Source organism: Panthera tigris, chromosome D3 (genome assembly GCF_018350195.1).
Source record: "Panthera tigris isolate Pti1 chromosome D3, P.tigris_Pti1_mat1.1, whole genome shotgun sequence".
Classification (NCBI taxonomy): Eukaryota; Metazoa; Chordata; class Mammalia; order Carnivora; family Felidae; genus Panthera; species Panthera tigris.
Genome location: NC_056671.1, coordinates 83,583,084 through 83,606,595, shown reverse-complemented (window position 1 = coordinate 83,606,595; position 23,512 = coordinate 83,583,084). Strand labels below are relative to the sequence as shown.

Below are 23,512 nucleotides of genomic sequence, written 5' to 3'. Positions count from 1 at the left end.
TGCAATAAATTTGAAAATCAATTAATATGAAACTTCATGAGGAACAAAATAGGAAATTGTAAATATAAGATCACTATTATTGATTTTGCTTTATGTCTCAAGCCCCAGTATTCCTTAGCACAGCAATGCTTACATACAAGCAAAGAAAAAAATATATAGATATGGGGTCTTTTCACTATTTTTTTAGTCTATTGATGGCTGTAAGTAAGCTCAAAACTGAAATGGCGGAATGACACCAGTAATCCTGTGAAACATTGGCAAACTTAATGTTTAAATATTTCAAACTGTAAGGAAAAGAGGTGTAGTGGCCTAGTGGTCAGAACTCAGATACTGAAGTACAGATATAGACTTACTTCCAAATTGTGGCCTTTTATTATTATTATTATTATTATTATTATTATTACTAATTGGAAACTCTTGAGAAAATATCTAACATTTAAGAAATAATTTCCTGATTTATGAAAAAAATATTAATATGTTTGTAGAGCTTAGGACAGTTAAGGAAAAGAAGCAATACATATAAGATGATGGCTGGAGGCATTGTAATCATCTCTAAATTACAGATATTAAGGTTACCACAAACCATTTGTAAAATATGTTAAAAAGAACTCTTTTCTGATCTGCAATGAATCTAAAAATACAGATGACTCCTGAGGAAAGGAAAAAGAATTGATTGTGCTTTTTGGAACATATGAAGAGCTCAAGGTAAATAGGGCAGCTGGAATGAATGGAGAAACTTAGGGTTCCCTAAATGGGCCAGGAGCATAAGGAAATCATTTTTGCCCTTTCCAAACAAAACCCTTCAAGCCGAAAGACTCATCCCCCAAAAGAACAAGCTATAGTTAGAATAAAACAGGTAGGTGGAGCAGGAAGGACACTGCTGTCCATGGGTGTTGTGCAGCAAGCCTGGTGTGAGGAAATAAAATTTCACTCTCTGTAGACTTGGAAAAAAAGGACACACCCTTTTAGAATCCTGGAAGAATGGGGTGGTCCCTTGAGAAATAAACTGTATTTACAGTCTTTCTCAACAAGGGATCAATAAGCCCTTATGATAGGCCAAAAGCAAAACAAACAAATAGTGAATTAATCGATAAAATATTTTAAATTATAAAATGCTGATAAAACACAGTTTCTGTATCCAGGGACTCACCGTCCAACAAAGGAACGCTAATGATTATAATTCAATGAACACTGGAAAACAACTAAAATTATTATTAAAAAGAAGAATCTAATAAAATAGAGAGCTCCTTTTTCTTTATTCTGATAAGCAGAGTTCAGAGCAATGTACTAACCCCATTAGTGACCTTGAGCAGGGAAGATGTTATACAGTCACAAGTTCAAGGGTGAAAGTAAGACAAATTCCCACAAAACTTTTGCCTTAAAATCAAGTAATTACACACCTGATACCAAATAAATAAATAAATAAATAGCTTGAACATATCCTGGATCTAAAGAAGACAAGTCCCACAAATGAATACAAATGAAAATAAACCAATGTAGTGCTACATCAGTTTCATAGTATTGACACAGGAAGAAACAATTTACAGGAAGTAATTTAAGGAAAAGGTGTTGACTGTACTTTAAGATTATACTTTTGTTGGATGCATTTGAATGAAAAAAAGTACAAGGAAATTGTAAATTTCACAGTATAGTGTTATTTTTAGTAGTCAATTCATATTTTGTTTTGAAACTACTGTTCTATGCTTCAAGATAAAACAAGTAATTAATTATGGAATTCATGGATGTAAGATATACACATATGTAAGCTTTTAATACATAGATGTATGTTTAAAATACATATTATGTGTAATACATAAATGTATACAAACATAAACATATGTAACTGGACATTTGGGGTCTTTAAAATGGATTAAAACAAAGTAAGATGTGAAAATGCAAAATTCCTACAAGAAAATATAAAGACAAAGTCCTTGACGTTAGCTCTGGCAATGATTTTTTGGATAAGAAACCAAAAGCCAGCGAAAAAAAACAAAAAATAAACAAGTGGGACTACATCAAACTAAAAAGGTTCTACACCAAAGAAAGCCACCAACAGAAAAAAAAAAAAGAAGGAACCTATGGATTGGGAGAAAATATTCGCAAACTATATATCAAATAAGTGGTTAATATTAAAAATATGTAAGGAACTCATACGTCTCCATAACAAGAAACCCCACAAATACCCGATTAAAAAGCATCCATTCCATACCACAGATATTTTTGACAAATTTCTTAAAGGCATCATCTGTACTCTTGGAGGCTTTTTGTAATCTCTCAACTGGAAAGGTAAAGGAAATGTGTCAGTTTTGTGACGCCGATCATTGGGACACTCATTTTTCACCTAATTTTAGAAGTTGCGTTTTCTTTTCTCATCTACTCATTTGTGACTAGGCATTGGAATACCGTGCAAGACAGAACCACAAACGTGTAAATCTTAAGGTTTTTTTGAAGCAGCAATGGAGACTATTCTGCAAGCACCATATGCACTAAAGTAGTAATGGCCTCGATACGTTCTGAGCTCTCCATCAAGCAAACACATTTAGGAAGGACTGGAGCCAGCGGGCGGGCTCATTCTGTATGAGATGTCTGAATTATGTTGACAATCTAATAATGCAGCTGAGGAGCTAAAGGCTTCTGCAGGCCTTCAGGAGTTAGGAATGTTTTTACAGCGTTAATGGCATCATGGAGATAAATGAGACTAATATAGTTTGAAACTGATCATCTCTCTTGTTTTAAAGAAAGATTTAAAATGTATAAATATTATATATTTATATGCATATGGCTCATCATTCACATTATATGTCTTAGCACACTGAGCGTCGCATATAAAGTAGAAGAAACCAATAGTGGTAAGAAGTCTTTGTGAAATTCAACTGAACGTTTTCTTAAAAAGGCTAATTAAAGGGTAATATATAAGATTGATTTCAAATTCTAATATGATTTTTAAGAGAGAAAAGAATGTACACTCCTTTTCTTTCTCCCAAACAATGGCTGTATCCTCATAAAAATCCAAAAATATAATATATGAAAAACTAATGAATCGTGGGTGAACATGTCAACCGAAATGAGATATACAGCTGTGTGCTTTATAACTACATGGGATGGTAATTTAAATACAGTCAAAATACTGCTCGTTACAGCACTTCAGACAAATGGTTGATGAGTTTATTTCATTCGATTTTAAACAGTAAACTAAAGGAGACTGGTATCACGGAAGTTAAAGATTATTTATTATCGAGTGTTTTGTATTCTATAGAATTTTCTTAACATTAAAATACTTTTAATAGCTATTAAAAATTCAGTCAAAAGGTAACATAATAGGCATTTCTGGTCGCTCAATCCATTTTTAACTAATTGCTCTTATGTTCATTTGCAGAAATATAGACATTTTCTCTGAATAATGTAACAATCCATTGCCTGCAAGTGAAAGAATATAAGAAAACAAATACAGAAAAACATCGTCATGGTATGAGTAAAAGTGACATTTTTGTCTTTCAGTTGATAATGAAGAAAGGGTTAATGTGACCATTCATTTTCAGGTTCTCATGTTCTTTGTTTCAGAGGCAGGGAGAAAAAAAAAAAAAGAAACTAGGTACATCCAAGGGCAAATTAAAAAGCGAAAGGAAATAGCCCCCATGGACAGAACCAAAGTGATGCACGCTGATAAAAGCAACCTGCGGTGAAACAAGAGACACGTGACAACTTCCGCACTGAAAAACTGCACTGCTTACAGTCAGAAAGCTGCTTGTAGCAACTAGAATTCCTTGGCTGCTCTGTGAAAACTTGCCCAAGCAGAAAGAACATTTTAAGTTATTCTGGGACAAGGAGAAGGCCCCTTATAGGTATCACGTTCAGCAAGCATTGCCTTCCTGGTCACACATCTATCCGTGTAAACATCTGTCCCTTCCGTCGATCAAGCCTCAATCATCTCATGGAAACACATTAAACCAAAACTAATGATTTTGTTAAAAAATTAAGTCACTTCCTTTGCTTCTGATTTACATATTCTTGGCCTCGTTTGCCTGGCAGAGGACTTCGAGTTTCTATGTTAGTTTTTGATCTACTGACCATGCGGCTACCCCTGGGGTTTCCCCATCCTCCTGTGGACGATAACGTTCTTGCATGGTTTCTGTCTTTGCCTGAACTTTTGTCTTCGGTGTCCTCTGCTGTTTCAGCTGACAATATCTTACCTGGAAGTTTTCCAGCACTTGTCACTAGCCTGTCTCCAGCTAGTTAAAATACCACTCTAGCAGCTACCCAGGTCAGAACAGAGGGGATTTGAACATTTTCTTTCCGGTAGAATGAAAGTAAATTGAAATACAATATAAGGACACAGACGAAAGAAAACCACAAATGCAGATTCACTAAAAGAAACTAAAATGGATCCACCAAGCCGTAAAATGTACTTATTTCTTTAAACTGGAAATACATGTCTTCATTATGTCATACACTTTTTATTCTTGATATTTCCTAAACCCTGGTCAATCGACATTAATTTGATCATAAAGGAACTTTACCTTTTATATGGAATATGAAAGCGGCATGAGGAGTAATTGCCAATTCAAATAAAGCTGAACATTTTTTTGGAAAGTGTACGTGAAGACTGACAATAAATATTGCAGCGATGTTTGGCAGCTATCCAATAACCATAAATGAAATGTTTGGCTTTAACATGCAACAATAGAAGATCAAATCCAATGAACGACATATTTGGATCTTCTGAATTTTGGAGCCATGGTCTTGTTTTTGAGTCGTATTAAACCTTAAATCTATATTTACAGGTTTTCCACCATTGAAAAACATTCTTAGGTCTTGATATTTTTCTCCTCAACGTTACCCATTTCCTATGAACCTCGATTCCTGGCATCGCAGTTAACATGCCTTTGCAAAAGGAGCAGATTTTTATGGTGGTAACTTAAGACCATCTAAAAAGCCATTTCTCTTTAATGTTTCCTGTGAAAATTTTAAATCAGCATTTTGAATTTTATGTCGTTACAAAGAAAAACTGGGCACAGTGTATGAGCCATATAATAATCAACGTATAGTTAGCTATTGAACAATGTGACACAATTGAATAAATATCATATTAATATTTAAATATACACTCTGTCTAGAAGAGCATTTTGGCTATTCTTGTTTTTGCTTGGTAGGAAATGTAACTTGTCACAGACATTTATCTCAGAATAATGAGACCCACACTTTTCATCTCTACATTATCACGTTTGTGTGTGTACTGAAAACTAGTCTTAAACAAAATTGGTTAAAAAAATATTTTTTAATTAATTTATTTTGAGACAGAGAACGCATGAGAGGGAGAGGGTCAGAGAGAGAGGGAAAGAGAGAATTCCAAGGAGACTCCATGCAGACAGCAAGGACTGCAGGTCTCAAACTCGTGAACCGTGAGATTATGACCTGAGCTGAAATCAAGAGTCAGATGCTTAACCCTCTGAGCCACCCAGATACCCCAGGAAAAATAAATGAAAGTAACAAAGGAAGCAAACTTTCCATTTTCCTCTCGTTCCCAGGATCCAAATGGCTTTCAGTTGTACATGGGTGTTTTACTGTGGTGCCTCTCCCAAAGCTGGCAGGTTTTTCTCCTCCCTTGTGAATATAAATTGAAGCTTTTTAGTGTTGCAGCCACAGATAAAAGTGTAGTTGTCTCAAAAACACTTTTAAAAGGAAAATATATAGCAATATAAGTCTGCCTCAAGAAATAAAAGTCCAAATACAATCTAACTTTAAACCTAAAGGAACTAGAAAGAGAAGAACAAAGAACAAGCTGTGTAGAAGAGGGGAAATAATAAAGAATCCGAAGAAAAAGAAATGGCATACAGAGAAAAAAAAATCAATGAAATCAAGAGTTGGTTCTTTGAACAATAAATAAAATTGATAAACCCGAAGCAGACTCATCAAGAAAAAAGAGCAAGGACCTAAGTAAATAAAATCAGAGATAAAAAAAAGGAGATGTAACAATGCCACCATAGAAGTAAAAAGAGTTATAAGACAATACTATGAAAAATTATACGCCAACAAATTGGGCAACCTAAAAAAAGGATAAATTCCTAGAAACCTACAACCTTCCAAAACTGAATCAGGAAGAAGTAGAAAATCTGAACAGATTAATTACTAGTAATGGAATTGAACTGGTAATCAAAACAGCTACCAGAAATTAAAAGTCCAGGATCAGATGTATTCGCAGGTAAATTCTATCACACTTTCAAAAGAGTTAGTATTGGGACTCCTGGGTGGCTCAGTAGGTTAAGTGTCCGACTCTGGATTTCAGCTCAGGTCATGATCTCAGGGTTCTTGATTTCAAGCCCTACATCGGGCTCTCTGTTGTTGGCACAAAGCCTGCTTTGGGTCCTCTGTCTCCCTTTTTCTCTTCCCCTTCTCCACTTGCTCTCTCTCTCTCTCTCTCTCTCTCAAAAATAATAAATAAACATTAGATGAAAAGAAGAGTTCATACCTATTCTTCTCAAACTATGTCAAAAAATAGAAAGCTTCCAAACACATTCTACAAGGCCAGATTGACACTACACCAAAACCAGACATAGATGATACAAAAAAAGAAAACTAGAGGCCAATATCCTTGATGAACATTTATTCAAAAATCCTAAGCAAAATATTAGCAAACGATATTCAACAATAAATTAAAAGGATCATTGACCACAATCAGGTTGGATTTATTCCAGAGATGCTAGAATGGTTCGATATTCACTAGTCAATCAATGCGATGTACCATGTTTACAAAACAAAAGATAAAGAAATCATATGATCATCTCAATTGATGCAGAAGAAGCATTAAAAAAATAAACATTCATTCATAATAAAACCTCTTAACAAGGTGGGCTTAGAGGGAACGTACCTCAACATAAAGAAGCCATATATGATAAACCCACAGGCCAACATCATATTCAGTGATGAAAAACTGACAGCTTTTCCTCTAAGTTCAGGAAAAAAAACCCCAGATGCCCACTCTCACCACTTTTATTCAATATAGTACTGGGAGTTCTAGAAACAGTAATTAGACAAGAAAAGAACCAAGAGACATCTATATTGGTAAAAAAGAAAAAAAAAGAAGGTAAACTTTCACTATTTGCAGATGACATGATACTATACTGTGAAGAAAAATTATATATTATGTATTATATGTATCTTATATATCATACATGAAATATATATCATATATATGTATCCACATCTATATAAATCCATATTTAATAAATATATATTTCTACATCTGCATATATTTTATTGTGAAGAAAATAAAACCTGGGTTAATTTCTAACTCATTTCAACTGCAAAACAATGTAAGAAGGTGATCAAGAGAAAGATGTCTACCTTTCTGTTTTCATCTCTGAATATAATGATTAAAACTACTAAAGTTTATTAAACTGTATACTTTAATATTATCAATAATGTTTTATAGTGATGTGGAATATTATATAATTAAGCTTTATGTATTTATTAATTTTTAATGTTTATTTATTTTTGAGGAAGAGAGAGAGAAAGAGAGAAGCGGGGGGGAGAGGGAGAAAGACACAGAATCCGAGGCAGGCTCTAAGCTCCAAGCCGTCAGCACAGAGCCAGACGAGAGGCTCGAACTCACGAATGGCGAGATCATGGCCTGAGCCAAAGTCGGATGCTTAACTGACTGAGTCACACAGGTGCCCCATCCCTATACTTAAATTTAGTTGTGTTCATGGATATATGAGTACATTTTTGGTTTGAAGTCTAACTTAATAGGTTAACAATAATGACTAGCTGTATTATAATTGAAACACTGTCCTGTGCATCAATAAAACTATTTAGCTTTTACCCAGACTACTATCCACAAACTGCTAAAGATTTAGGAGTGGGTAAAAAAGAGAAAATTTGAAAATTATCTCCTTGTGTGTGTGTGTGTGTGTGTGTGTGTGTGTGTGTACCATGGTACTTTGGATACTACCTGAATATTCCACAATGAACTTCATAGAAAGTAAAACATTTAGCTACAGAGTAGGGTGAGACTTTTTATAATCATTTCTAGAAAGAAATATTTGTGTATAACTTTTATGAAGATAGTAATGTTCTACTAGCCATGTAAAGACACATGGTCATCCTTGATTTAAGGATAAAAAACTAGATCTTATTTGATGGAAGGGGAAGGATTTAGAGTTAATTTTGTAATCTGCCCTAGTCTTCACCCTATTTATAATATTCCTATTGTTATCTAGTGCAAAATACGATCACTTCCATCCAAAGGATCCCCAAATTATCATCTAATTATGACATCAAAATCCCAGACCATACTTTGCATTACCCTTATCATCTCTCTTGGGTCCAAAGGGAAACAAAACTTCGGTGCACCTTCTCACGTGTGGTACTTCTTAATATAGAGACCTCTGAACTGAGGAAAGAATGATCTTTTTACATTTCTGAGTATCATGATGAGCCGAATTGTGGATAACCGCACTAAATCCCCATACTCTGAACGTGAAGAATGAGAGGCCCATAGCAGTCACTTGTCCATAACAATCTGAAATCCTGCAGGGTGCCTGGGCAGTCCACCCAAGGAGTAGTGAGTGCTTCACCTTGTTCTCATCTGTAGGGAGAGGGTTCTAGTGGACTCTCTCTTTTGGCTCGACCATACGGGATCCTTCCTCTGCCTCCTGAGATGTCCCATTTTTTTTTTATTCCTGAAAAATTGCCAACGTTTATAGCTCAATAGATTTCTCCACAAACTTCCTGCCAGTAGAAGTTTGGCAACCCCGAGGGCATTATGGAACTTGAACAATTTCAATTCCTTTTCAGTGAAAGGCACCACATTGCTCTTAAAACATTTTGTGACACTATTATTTTTAAATTTATACTATATTTATTAGGGAAGAAGAGGAAAAAAACCTACAGTTCTTTCTGAGATGGTTCTTTCTCTATTTTGTGTTCAGCTTTATGTAAGTCCTGTTATTCTAGCTGCACAGGTATATTAGGATTCATATTAAACCTTTTAAAGGCATTAATGCTGATATTTATAACCGTGTCTTTGATATTAACTAGGTGTTAGGTATCGTTTTATTTTCAGAATCTTGATACTGGCTTGGAGACTAGGGGTAAGAGCTTGTTTTCCATCTCAATAATTTATGGCTCGTTTTTAACCTTTTAAAATTATCCTTGCGGTTTTAACAATTTCTTCCGTGGCTCGTTTTTCTCCTAAAGTTCTTTATCATATGCATCTGGGAACATTCAACAGATACTTTCAATATTCTCTTCAGGGATCTCCTTGGAAAGATCCATGTTTATTAGGCTAAGTTGCTGCAGATTACAGTTCTGCCAATTGTTCAACAACTATATAAATAAATTGTCATTTTTTTTTACCACCCTTCAGTAATAATTTCTGCGTCATTTATCCAGATTTTTCCAACTGTGTGTTTGGCAAGTTTTCATTTTTGATTATCATCCGATTCCAAATCGCATGCCATATGTTTTAGGATTTGTAAAGGCAGTATTCGTTTCTAGAGAACAACTTTTGAACCAGTAGTTTTTGTTACGATTGTTCACTTTTTGTAAGCCGTCCTCCACCTTAAAACTTATACAACAATGTTATATCAATATTTATTTAGGTAAAGCAGTCTGTGGTCATTTTGGTTTGGTTAGCTTTGCTGCTGTCTGCTGGGCTTTCTCATCCCTCCAAGATGAGTGAGTGAGTTCGTTGGAAGCTGCTGTCTGGTGTCAGGCAGACTGGTTGGTGTAACTGGGACCACTTGTTATTTATTCTACATGATCTCAGGGTCTAGAAGCCTAATCTGGCCTTGTTAACATGTTTGTCTTACTGTCCAGCAGCTGAGTAAGCTCGTTTGCAAGCACTTTTCAAGCCTTAGTGCTCCTCACAGTTGGTAATGAATGTTCCACAGGCCACTGAAGGTCATTGCATAGAAGTCATTGCACAGCCAACGTAGATCCATGGGGTGGAGATACAGCCTACACATTTTGATGGGAGGGGAAGTATTTGTGATCATGTTCGACTCTACCAACACATGTTTCTGCTTGCTCTCTTGTTCATCGGGAGGAGAAAAATTCTCTCAGGTAGTAGCTGGTCTACCAGGCTCAGCCTCAAGAGGGATTGTGTGTTTCTATCTGTCTTCCTGCACTTCTTTTAATCCCACACAAAATAGCTTTCTCCGTGGAGTCCCTGTCCCCTTAGCGTGGACTCCAGAATGGAAACATGTGGAGAATAGATCTTAGCTGACATGTAGTGGGAATCATCCCAGCTAGTTCTGCAACTTGAAGAAGCAGATCACGTAGCCTTGCCTGCCCTCTGTCAATCTACCAAAACCAGACACACGTGTTTGAGAGAAAGTAAATAATTGTCAGGCTATACCATTGAGTTTGGAGTCTTCTAATGAATCAATAAATGACTATACATGCACTATCACCCAAATTGACTAAAGACTTGGCTTGGGTTCGCTGGGTTTATTTCCTCAGAGGGACCAAGAGTGTTCATAATGTTTACTTAATTATTTATCTGTGTGAACTAATACATTTTCTTTTTCATACCTCAGTGATAAGAACTGTATGTCATGTTAGGAACAAATGGAATCAATGTGTTTTCACTGCTATAACTCTTCGTGGTGAGTGAAGAAACTGTGGCCAAATTATTCTTTTTCTTTTTTGGATGAGCAGGATATCTCCAAAGAATTCAACAAATATCAGCTTAATATTTGTACAATCGGATACCTGCTAATGAAAGCAAGATTACACCTAAATAGCAAATAGGACGGTGGGGGGCCAATATTAAAAAGCTTTCAGTTTTTACTCAATTCGTGCATGATGACTTTGTTAAAAAGTTGCTTCAGTCTTTTCTTCGTTTGGGTTTTTTTTTAACAAGGATTTATACCAACTTTTGGAATCAGGACTTTTTCATAAAACAGAATTTTGCTGAAGTTAATTTAATGAATACTATGGACTGAACAGCGCTGACTTCAAAAATCGCCTTCAGTACAATTCCTACGCGCGCACACACACACACACACACGCACACGCACACGCACCATGCACTCACACACCAAGATACTTCTCACTAGGGTGATGTTTAACCCTCACAAATTAGTAAAGGCAGAAGCCCAAACCTGGGTTCTTATATTAGCTTTACAATTCACTGATTTAAGTCTACAGTACATGATTTCTCAATTATAGTTTGCTATATCAAGACACACAAGGCTGACTACTTCCTTGATTCAGTTGTTATATTACTCAGTGCTCTCCACCTTTATGTCTACTTTTCTCAATGGTCATTAAAATATAGGGAATAAATCATTCGAAATAATTATCTCCCTGTTTGCTCCTGCAAGGACTGGGACCATGCGAAGCCACTGGAGTGCAATTTTTTCTAGTTGAAATGAATTCTACCGACGAATTCTACAATATGTTTGTTACACAAACTATATTAGACAATATTTTGTGATGTGGCGAGAAAGAATTTATAAAGTTGATGGCCTTAGGAGCAGAAATGGTTCTTTGGGGGGGTTAAATATTGTTTGAAGAATTCTCCACTTTCTCAGAATCTGCCCCTTCGGCTGTAATTCCCTGAGAAGCTTAAGGGTTATCTGGCTACAGGAGCCAAATGGATGGTACCTTGTAAATATTTCACAGTGATATCATGGTTATGAGAACAGCGAAAAAAAAAATCCTAGATCCTTGAAAACATGGTAGATCCTAGGTTCAATCATTTGCTTTGATAAGAAATCCAGAGATCGATAGGGCATTTGGGTGCATTTTATTTTCACTGGGTGTTTTATTTCAATTTCTTATTTTATTCGGAAGGTCTTACTCAAGTATTTGTTTGTGAAATGGTGGAATCAAACTTCAAAAAGGTAGGAGGGAAGGCTAGAAGGGCAAGTCTCTGAAGTTTTCCTGACTCGGCCCGTCCATGAAGCATCTTGTTATCCTTTGTGTTGTGTAACAGCGGGTACCAGTTGCCTTTGATTAAGTAATTGGGTTCAGGAAACTCTCAGGCATGAACATATAATTATTGTTTCTGCTTCTTTTTGTTCCTCTGACCCGCCAAAAGACATCTGGCTCAACTGTACTATTAGGAATGAAGAGAAGAAAATGGAACTAATAATTCAAATTGTAGTTTTTAAATTTCTCACAAATCCTCTTTTCAACAAAGAAGAAACACAGGAATCTCTTCTTGACAGCCCTGAAGGCACACAACTGGGCACCTAAAATAAAACGTGTAACAATTCAAAAGGACAATTTTAATTTTCAGAGTAACACAGTTACACACTTTCATCAGAAATAAAATGGCACCTTAGTTGTGATCAGCACTGAACAGAGAGAAATATCCAAAAAGGAAATGAAATACCGAGGAACACTCTTAGGGTGGTAGATGTTTTTCTTTATTTTACTTCAAATTTGTGAAAGCTGCCATGTCAGCAGTTTCAAATTAAAAAAAAAAATAAAAAAGCACATTTTCAGGTTTCTTGAGTTGCATATTCTGTATTTATGCCCGTTTTGAAACACAAGTGAGGAGGCAGATTATATTTTCTGATGCTGTCAAACATTCCATTTTTATCATGAAAATGACACATTTTAATGTGGTAACTAACAGTTAATATCAGCAGATGGAAAGTCATGTTTATCTTTCAGCTGGTTGCCAGGATGAATTGCAATGTCAGATTTTGTACCTAGGAATTCAGATACTTAGTATCATTTCCACAGTTTAAAAATGTGCATCAATATGTTTACATGAATGACTTTAATGTGGAAGGTCACACATGTAGCTTATTGCTTGCTACTGACATGAGTCGAATTATCTGTTTTGAAGTTTTTCAAGCATTGCGATGCCTTCCCAAACTTTATTCCACACCCATTATGTAACATGCCCATTTAAAAAATACTGTGTCCTTGGGCTTTTAGAGGCTGGTTTAGGATATTAGCATACAAGCAATAAGATAATGAAGGAATGAGAAACAGTATTTTGATATCCTATCCTCTATAGTTCATATTTTCAATCGTACCTCAAGTAGAATATAATGGTCACTTCTGGAATACTGTCGAAGTTTAAGGAGCAAATTGCAAATGATATAATTAGAAGATAACATTTTAGAGCAAGAATATCATTACTATAAATTGTTAGTGAAAACTTAGTTTTAAATATAATTTTGTAAAAAAAAATACACACATACAAACACATAAGACTCTATTCCTACCTTTGAATGGAACTATTTATCATGGCGAGAAACTGTTAGAGAATTCAGGAGGCTTTCTGCCATTGAGGTAAGATGAATGATGAATCCAATGCAAGGCAGGGTTTCTTAATAATTTATTGGGTCATGAGTTATGGTTTTGTTCAATTGAAAATTATAAGATAGGTTTGCTTCAGGCAAAGAGCATAATGTATGCAAAAGGAAAATAGATTAAGCAAACATTCCATGAGTTTAATCATTTCAAACATTATACTGGCTAAAGGCCCTGATGCATTTGTCATTAATTCAGGGGACAATTTCACCTCCACGTAACATGATCACAAGATGGGGGTTGTCACTAGAGCTCTTTTAATGGGATGCTCATAATGAATAGTCGGCGGAAGTCATTACTCACATTCAATGTTTTTCCTTGTAAACGAGGATAAGAAAGACTGCAGAAACCAAAGCTTCTGATTATTTTTTTCTCTTGTGGAACGATAATATTTTTTCTGTTTCTCATCACTTATTTATCCATTGACTTTGACATTCATTCAACATACATTTATTGAGCACCAACTTTGCACCAGAGACCCTGTTCCAGGTTCATTATAAAAGCCATTTCCAAATAGTTCTTGCTGGCCAGCACTTTTGAGGTGAAAACAATTGCATGGGTTTTCTTAGACTGAGGAATTCATAAAGTTGCCCAGATTTTACCAAAATAATGAAGTCAATGGGTAGGTAAAATTACCACCTCAACCTTTATTTAATCAATTCCCTTTCACGTTTATTGAGAAGTTAGCATATGCATGTTCTTATGTACATAAAACAGTGCTCTATTCTACAGGTTGGTCTAAATAATATTTACTTAAAGGTTGCAAATCAGTGTTAAATCAACCCCAATTCAATTTGTATTTGATTTCAGGATCTTTGGTTTTGTCTTGGGAGGTTTTTCATGATGCTGCAAGTTGTTGTTCTTTACCTGGTAACTCCTCATAAAATGTATTGGTTCTGGCAGAAAAAACCCCAAACCCAACAATAATAAAATTATAGTAGTCACATTAGTTTTATGTTCCTCCCAGATAAATCTCCAACCGAGGTCTCGATATTCTGGGGTATAAGGATCTCAAAGGAGTAATAGCATGGCCATATATTTTGATCGTAATGTTTCTCTGGCAGTGAGTTGTCCAAGAAATGTGTCTCTTGAGGGCTGCAGTTCAACCTCCTACAGGCTTAGGAAGAAACACAAAAAACATTTTGGCTACCTATCTCTGGGCTTAAGGATGATGTAGTGAGTGACTGTCCCATAGTGATCAGGTACAGGTACCTCTTGTCTGAATGGAATCTGAATTCATTTATTGCCCCAGTCAGACATATCTGTTCATTTCTACAGAACACTGCAGAGGAAATCTATAAGACTTCTTATCTATTAAATACATATTTTTTATAAAAAAATCTAACTTAATTATTTCAAATATTTTTAAAGATCATCTAATCCTTTTTCTTTTAAGTACTTATCACATATTTTGTGGAAGAAACTCTATGAGTTGCTGATAGATCATAACTGAGAACAGTACTCAATAATTTCTACCCTAATAGAAAGACATTGTATTCTGACAAAATAAAAGGTAAACATATAAATGAAAATAAATTATATTCTATATTGAAATATGCTATTGGTAAGCAGAAAACAATGAAAAGGGATAGTGAGTCTTGAGTAGAACAGTTGCACTTTCAGATTTTTTTTTTTTACAAATTCTATGAAAATTTTAGGAAAAAGGTGATTTTTGAGCAAAAAGCTAAGAGGAGTAAGCACATAGGACTTGATCTTTGGGAAAGGTATTCTAAGCAGAGGGATCAAATACTGTGTCTGATTGTGAAATTAAAAGTTCTGGCGGGGGTATAACCACCCTCCGAGAAAGAGAAGGAAGGGTCTTTTAAGAATCTGAAAATACCTTGGTTTTAGTCTGAATGCAACAGGATCTTAGCACAGAATTGACATCATCTAAAACCGATATTAACTTGATAAATCGGACTGATTTTTGAAATAAATTGAGGACCAAGGGTAGAAGCAGAAGTTATTGGAAAAGGAGACTCTTCTTATAATTTATTAAATCGATGAAAGTGACTTGAATTAGGCTGATAGTAGTTGAGGTGATAAGAAGTAGGAGATTTGGGATATATGTGTATTTTTTTTCACAGTGAAAATGAGGCAAAGGTACAGACATTTCTTGTATATCCCCTGCCTCCATATTTGCACAGGCTCCTGCATTATCACCATCCCCCACTGGAGGGGTGCGTTTGTTGTTTGATGAACCTACACATCATCATGACCCAAAGACAGTAGTACAGTTCACTCTTAGCGTCGCGCATTCTGTGGGTTTCAACAAATGTATCACTATGGTATCATACAGAATATTGTCACTGCTTTCAAAATCCTCCGTGGTCTGCCTGTTCATCCCTCTCACCACGTAAAATGTGTGTCAACCAGTGATCTTTTTACTGTCTCCGTACTTTTGCCTTTTCCAAAAAGGCATATAGTTGGAATCCCACAGTAGCAATCTTTTCAATTAGCTGCTTTCGCTTTAATATGTATTTAAGTCTCCTAAAGGGTATGTGCTTGCCCTTTCACAAAGAACGGAATGGATTACAGAGAATGACCGCAAATCTCAAAAAGATTTGGTGTAAAGAGGGAGGTGTAATTTATTTTGTTAGATGCTCTCTTTATTTTATATTTAGAACTTAAGCACGGGGAGAGAGTATTCGATTAGAGATATTACTCATTTGGCACTTTTTCCTTTACAATGCCTGAGGCATTTATCTTGATCGCTATGTGGAAAGAGGTACTTCTCAAAAAACACGAATGTACAATTTTATTCAAAATTATGCATTTTCATTTCAGGTAACAAAAATTATTTATTTCTTTGTGGCTCAACAATCTTTTCCTAAACTAGTCATTATGACATTTCTTTCTTCTATGTATTGTTTTCAGCTCTATGACTTTTACATAAAGGAAAAGAAAAACTACAGAAGAAAGCTGTATATTTTAAGTTAGGCATATAAGTTGTTAGCTTGCATTTGATTCTGTGACTGAGTATTTTACTATTTTCTGAGAAAGGAGACAAAAATCGGGGAGGGGAATCAAACAAACATGTCAAGTTATTATGTACCGTTAAAAACTTCTTCAAAGGGTACTAAATGAAACGTCAAAGTTTTCAATTTTTAAACTATTTTTCAAGATCCAAATGAAAAGGCAAAAATATGACAATCTTATTACAATCTGGCTTTAAAATCCCCTCCTTTATTTTTATAAATTGTGGAGAACATAAATTACCTGTATGAATTATATAAATCATGTGTGTCTAGATTATAACCAAAATGTTTTATTTGAAAATATTATATCGGTATTTCTTTTATCACATATGTATGCTAGAGTCATTATTATGTTTACCCAATAAATGCTGAATGCATGTAGTATTTTTGATCCTGGTACATATTACACAGGCTCATTAAAAATTCAAGCAAAATGTTAAGATGTTAGCTAATTTTCCAGGAAATAAGACTGTGGTATATTTGTAAGAGTCAGACCTTATTTCCTATGAAATATTCATAGCATTGATTTCCCTTGTTTCATAACACACTAGAGAGAAAGAGTTCAAAAATCCAAACAAAAAAGAAAATATTTTTATTTCATTGCTCATAGAAGTTCCCTAAGTTTTGAGGTACGCATAGAGCTGCTGTGGGTGGTCAGGAGAGCTGCAAACCACACAATCCACAGGGCACTATTTGTGTGTTACATTAACAGTGTAACACAATATCTCTAAGCTTAGGTCTAGTTTGAGACTCTTATTTTGTACTAGAGCTATGTAATGTTTTATCTGGGACTGTAATATTTGATTTAGATTTTTCAGTATTTGATGTTGAAGAACATGATAATATGGCCTCCTTGGGGAGGAAAGTAAAATAAAAAATGTTAGGGAAACTTTTCAATTAACCACTAGTTCTTTTTTTTTTAATTTGTCTCAAATTTTTATTAACTTCCAGTTGGTTAATATACAGTGTCATATTAGTTTCGGGTGTAGAATTTAGTGATTCAGCACTTACATACAACAGCCAATGTTCATCACAAGTTCCCACCTAATCCCCATCATCAATTTAATTCCCCCACCTCCTCTCTGGTAACCCTGTGTTTGTTTTCTGTCTCTGTAGTTCAGGGTCTGTTTCTTGGTATTCCTCTCCTTTTCCCCCATATATTTATTTGTTTTGTTTCTTAAATTCCACATATGAGTGAAATCATATAGTATTTGTCTTTCTCTGACTTATTTTGCTTAGTGTAATACTATCTAGCTCTATCCACCTCATTGCAAATGGCAAGATTACATTCTTTTTTAGGGCTGAGTAATATTACATGTGTATATATACTTTTGTGTATATATACTGTGTGTGTGTATATATCCTCACCAACACCCCTTGTCTTCTGTGTTGTTGATTTTAGCCATTCTGACAGGCGTGAAGTGATATCTCATTGTGATTTTGATTTGCATTTCCCTGATATCGAGTGATGTTGAGCATCTTTCATGTGTCTGTTGGCCATCTATGCATCTTTGGAAACATGTCTATTCATGTCTTCTGCCCATTTTTTAACTGGATTATTTGGTTTTAGGGTGTAGAGTTTGATAAGTTTTTTTAATGTATTTTGGACACTAATCCTTTATCAGATATGTCACTTGCAAATATCTTCCTCCATTCCATAGGTTGCCTTTTAGTTTTGCTGATTGTTTCCTTCACTGTGAAGAAGCTTTTTATATTGATGAAATCCCAATAGTTTGTTTTTGCTTTTGTTTCACTTGCCTCAGGAGACATCTAGCTAAGAAATTACCATGTCCAATATCAAAGAGGTTACTGCCTATGTTCTCCTCTAGGATGTTAATGGTTTCCTGTTTCATATTTCGGGCTTTAATCCATTTTGAATTTATTTTTGTATGCAGTAAGAAAATGGTCCCGTTTCTTTCTTCTGCATGTTTCTGTCCAGTTTTCCCAACACCATTTGTTGAAGAGATGTCTTTTTTTTTCCCATTGGTCCTGCTTTGTTGAAGATTAATTGATCATATATTGTGGGTTCATTTCTGGGTTTTCTATTCTGTTCTATTGATCTACATGTTTATTGTTGTGCTAATACCACACTGTCTTGATCACAACAGTTTGAGTAACACGGTGTCTGCAAATAGTGAGAGTTTGGCTTCTTCTTTACCAATTTGGATGGCTTTTATTTCTTTTGTTGTCTGATTGCTGAGGCTAGGACTTCCAGTACCAGGTTAAATAGAAATGGTATGTAGAAAACCCAAAAGACTCCACACACACACACAAAATTGCTAGAACTGATACACAAATTCAGTAAAGTTACAGGGTAAAGATTAATGTATAGAAATTTGTTGCATTTCTATACACCAATAATGAAGCAGCAACCACTAGCTCTAAGGCACAAAATATATAGAGACAATGAAGAACTTCACCAAGAAGTAAAAACAAAAAAGGGTGAAGTTATGAAGTTGTCCTTAGAAAGTTGAGTGTGGGGAAATAACCCGTTCTCCAGAAGTCTTTATTTTATTGTCCTCTTAATGTCTTACCAAACCAAAGTCACAGATGTGGGAGGTAGGTTTGAAATGCCGATTTCTTTAAACTCATGATATATATCCGCAGAAAGGGCAGACATGTGCCAGTTTACTTGGTTTTATTTTATGGTCAGTATGTAGATCCAAGAAGCACATATGACTCACAATCAGCTAGTAGAGTAATTAATCATAAGCCAGAGGCCAATGTTACCTACTCAGAGTTTAGTTTCAGTGCATACTTTGTATAATTTTTTTAAAATTTTTTTAACGTTTATTTATTTTTGAGAGAGAGAGACAGAGCATGAGTGGAGGAGGGGCAGAGAAAGAGGGAGACACAGAACCTGAAGCAGGCTCCAGGTTCTGAGCTGTCCGCACAGAGCCCGATGCGGGGCTCGAACCCACGAACCGTGAGATCGTGACCTGAGCCGAAGTCGGATGCTTAACCAACAGAACCACCCAGGCGCCCCAACTTTGCATAAATTTAAGCATTTTATTGAAGTTTGGTGTCACTGACAAATTCTCTGCTGTGTAAAAGAATCCAGATGGTGTGAATTCTAGGTTAGGTTTTTGTATTTTCATGACTGAGGCAAAGTGAAATTCATATATAGATTATAAAAACATGTCTTACGGTTTTGAAGCCATAATTCAGAGACTTAATAGCCTATTGCTATATATTACAATTATACATATAGCATTAATATAACATTAGCTAAAAGGCCTGCCGTATAGCCATGACGTTAAGGGAAAAAGTTCATTTATATTTTAATTTTAGCTTGAAACAGATAACTCTGGAATGTTATTCAATGTATATTAACTAAGACTGATAATCAATGCTTTCATTTAAACTTAAATACTAATGCATGCAGCAGAATTAAATCCAATGACTTTGATTTTCTTTTCCTGGAGCTATTTGAAATTATTTGATCCATCTTTCTTAACACTCAAATCTGGTCCATTAAGACTGAAAAGGCAGAAAAATGCTGCATTAAAATTAAAAGCTCATATTCTGAAAAGCAGTTAGCTAAACTCTGAGACTTTAATGTCCAGATGTAATATTTTCATTTCATATGAAGGAAAATAAGTTATTGCATTTGACCTTTAGAAGTTATGTTTTATGTATAGTTAAAATAAGTAAGTTCCTGTATGCTGATCAATAAACAAGACTGTTTTTTGAAGTCAGTTGCAATAACTGTGTGTACATTAAAAATGAAAAGAAAGGACAGTGTATGTATATGAGATTTTAGAACATTCCAAATTTTGTTTATAGCTATTGAGCTATATCCATAATTATTCTACCTTATTAAATTATACACAATTATTTACGCACATCAAACCATTTAGTCAATTTCAGCCCTGTTTTTAGCTCTCAGTTTTCTTGACTACTAAAAAAAAATGTTGCTTTAGGTACTAGCAAAGTACATTATTTATTAAAATAAAATTATTTGAGCCAGATATTTCTCTGACTCTTCTCAGGGTTTTGTGTCTTCTTTTTTAATGATCATCTTTACACACTTGAACATATCATGTCTACAGTCCTTCCTGAGGTGTCATTTTTAGTCTAGATTCTGAGGATATGATGATACTCGACTGCACTGTCTTATAATGAGCAACCAGAAATAGATTTCTACTCCGTATCGGTAGCCCTTGCCAACCAATCAGAATGGAAAGGCAGAGCCGTGTTAGAATTAGTGACCCTATACTTTGGGTGAGCCATTCCTACACACCTTTTATGAAATTATCATTATTCTTATTCTGTCCTTCTCATGCATTCAGGTGGGGTATCTCAATGTACAATGCAGAAAGTTCAGTGAGTTTAATTAATAATCAAAAGTGTCTCTTATAATAGTATTAAAAATATAAAAAGTTAATTCACTAACTTAATAAACAAATACACTCAACTATGCCATGGCATTTCATGTCATTCTGTCTGAAAAGTTTTCTTCCTAAGCAATTCTACATTTGTTATTACAGTTTGAAGAAAATATACTGGTAAAATAATGTTTCAACTGTAAACATAATATGTATTTTTAGAAATTCTATTGGTTTTGGCACTTCCCTGAAGATTCACAGAGATCTTTTAGAAATTCAATATAATGTGACTATGAGGTAAGGATTAAGAATAATGTGGTATTTTCAAAATGACACATATGAAGGTATCTTAGTAATTGATAGTTATTTTGAAAACAAAGGTACAAGGGAAAAGTCAATTTATCCCCCAAAATAAAACTATATCATCATCAGGATGATTTTCCACAAACTAAATGGAAAAAAAAAAAAAAAAAAGAATGGACTCTGGAGTTATATCACTAAAATTTGAGTCTTGGATTTGCAGTCTTGAGCATTGAACCACCATGATCTGTTTCTTCATGTTTAAAAATATGAAGTAACAGTTATTGTACCTATTTTATAGTGCTGTTGTGAGTTCTCAACAAGTCACAGTGGAAAAATGTTCTTAGAAAGCTATCTCCTGCATACATGACCTCTTGTTACTATTATCCAAACTCAGTAATACACATATTTTTCAGTTTCCAGGTCATTTTATTCAGAATCTTGTGTTTGTTTCCTGAATTAATCTAGACTATACAAAACAATGTAAAAATGGCTACCATTTTCTCTTCCTGATGCCCATCATGGGGACAATAACCTGGGCCATTTAACTCAGGGGGTTCCCCAGATTCGGTCCAGTAAATGAGGCCAAGTGACACTCTAGCCCCTTGAATCATTTTCAGATGCATTTAGCTGCAGTGAGGAAAGCCTAATGGGGTGTGGAGGTTAACTAGGCTATGGAGATAATTTGGGGAAAAGAGATGGTACCTGGGGCAAGAGCCTACCCAAAGAAAAGAGTGTCTAAGATGTTTATGATTCCTTCTTGTGCCTCAAAAAGTGACATTTACTCAAAGAAAAAAATGACAGAATGTCCATCCCTTGGTTCCCTTTCCTCTCCACTCCCACTCCTTTTCAGCACCCCATCCCCCCAGACTGAACCCTGGGTAGGGCTATGTATCAGGACACTCTCTCAGGTGAGGTCAGCAACACTGAGGGACATCTCCTCGATGGAAGTGTTGTAGAATTTCTCAAAGAGCCCTTTGTCTTCTTCTGTGACCGTGTCAACACCCACATCCTTACTGCCAAATCATCTACCATCACCTATTCTCTGGATATAGTTTTCCCTGTTGGTGGGAATGTCATAGATGGTGACTAAAGAAACCAGCTGTACATCAATGCCTCTGGCCAGCAGGTCAGTGGTAATCAATACTCTGCTAGAGACAGTGCAGAACTCCCTCATGATAACATCTCATTATCCTTTTGGCCCCTATCTCTGTGCATTGCAGTCACGGTCAAGTCTGCGGCTTGCATCTTTTCAGTGAACCAATCAACCTTCATTCAGGTGTTGAAGAATGACTGCCTGTGTGAGGGTCAGCATTTCATACAAGTCACATAGTGTGTCCAGAGTCCAATGTTCCCATTCCACACCGATGGAGAACTGGCAGATACTCTCCAGGGTCAACTCTTGCTCCTTGACCAGAATCCAAATGGGGATTGAATTTCTTGATCACCTCGAGCATGTCAGAAAGCATCGCAGCTGACGGAAAAACCACCTGGGTGCTGTTGTCAAGCTTTTGGAATATGTCATAGACCTGGTCTTTGATTCTGTGGCTTAGCATTTCATCAGTTTTCCTCCAGTACAAACATCTTGAGGTATTTGGGAGACAGGTATCTCTGGTTAAGCATATCAAACACAAGACATGGGGTACCCACGACAATATGGGAAGCTTTCATCTTCTGTATGCCAGCTTCCGTATGTCAGCTGGTATCTTGGTCCCCCAAGTGTGGCAGAAGGCACCCATAGAATTTCCTAATGCCATGGATACCTTCTGTATCTGCTGAGCCAACTCTAGCAGGTGTGGGGCCAAGGCCTCTGTAGCCTTTAGATATTATTTTCTCCTTACCACATCAACTTCATGATGCATGGACCTCTAGTTTTTCATTTAATTGAGCAATCACGCTCAACTGCCTCATGCTAGGAACACCTTAACCCTGGATCAATCCATCCAGTTAGCTTTCCCATAGCAACTCCAAGACTGATGAAACCTATTAGACAAATAAATGAATAAATACATACATACATACATACATACATACACACATACATACATACTACTTCTCAGATTTGGTCCCTTTCTCAGTTTCTTAACTCAAATTTAATTGAGTCCTCATTCGTGCCTGGAAATAATAAATTTTTTCCTTTATAATTGCTATTTTCCAATTCTCTCCTTTTTATTCATTTATTTTTTGTTACCAATGGCCCTGCTACTCATCCATAATCTTAACCAGGTGAGCCTCATCTCTCCTTCACCAACCGAAAATAGAAAAAATCAGAAAGATCCAATTCAATGTGTTGCAGAATCGATATAAAAAAAGTGGCTGTTTTCCCAGTCCCAGATTGGGCTTGAGCGGTCTCATCATAACCACTGATACAAAGAATGGCTCGCTCCTGGATGGCAGAATGTTTCTCAAAACCATAGGCAGAGATGCCATGGAGAAGGGACTCAGAGAAGCTCATGTCATCAGAACTGTTGATGATCTCGTTCCAGTTACTGTCAATGATGCCTTCAAGCTCCATCCCTTCCAGGCCACTGTCTCTGGATCAGGAATCCTGACTCAAAGACATGATCCTTAGAAACTTCAAACTCAGTAATATATTTGGATAGAATTTCACATTTAAGCTATTCCAGA

The 23,512-nt window shown here is 35.6% G+C and overlaps 1 pseudogene; it reads right to left on the bottom strand.

Moving 5' to 3' along the window:
* Positions 1-21,918: 21,918 nt before the first annotated feature.
* Positions 21,919-23,447, bottom strand: LOC102969270 (annotated as a pseudogene).
* Between the last annotated feature and the right edge of the window lie 65 nt (positions 23,448-23,512).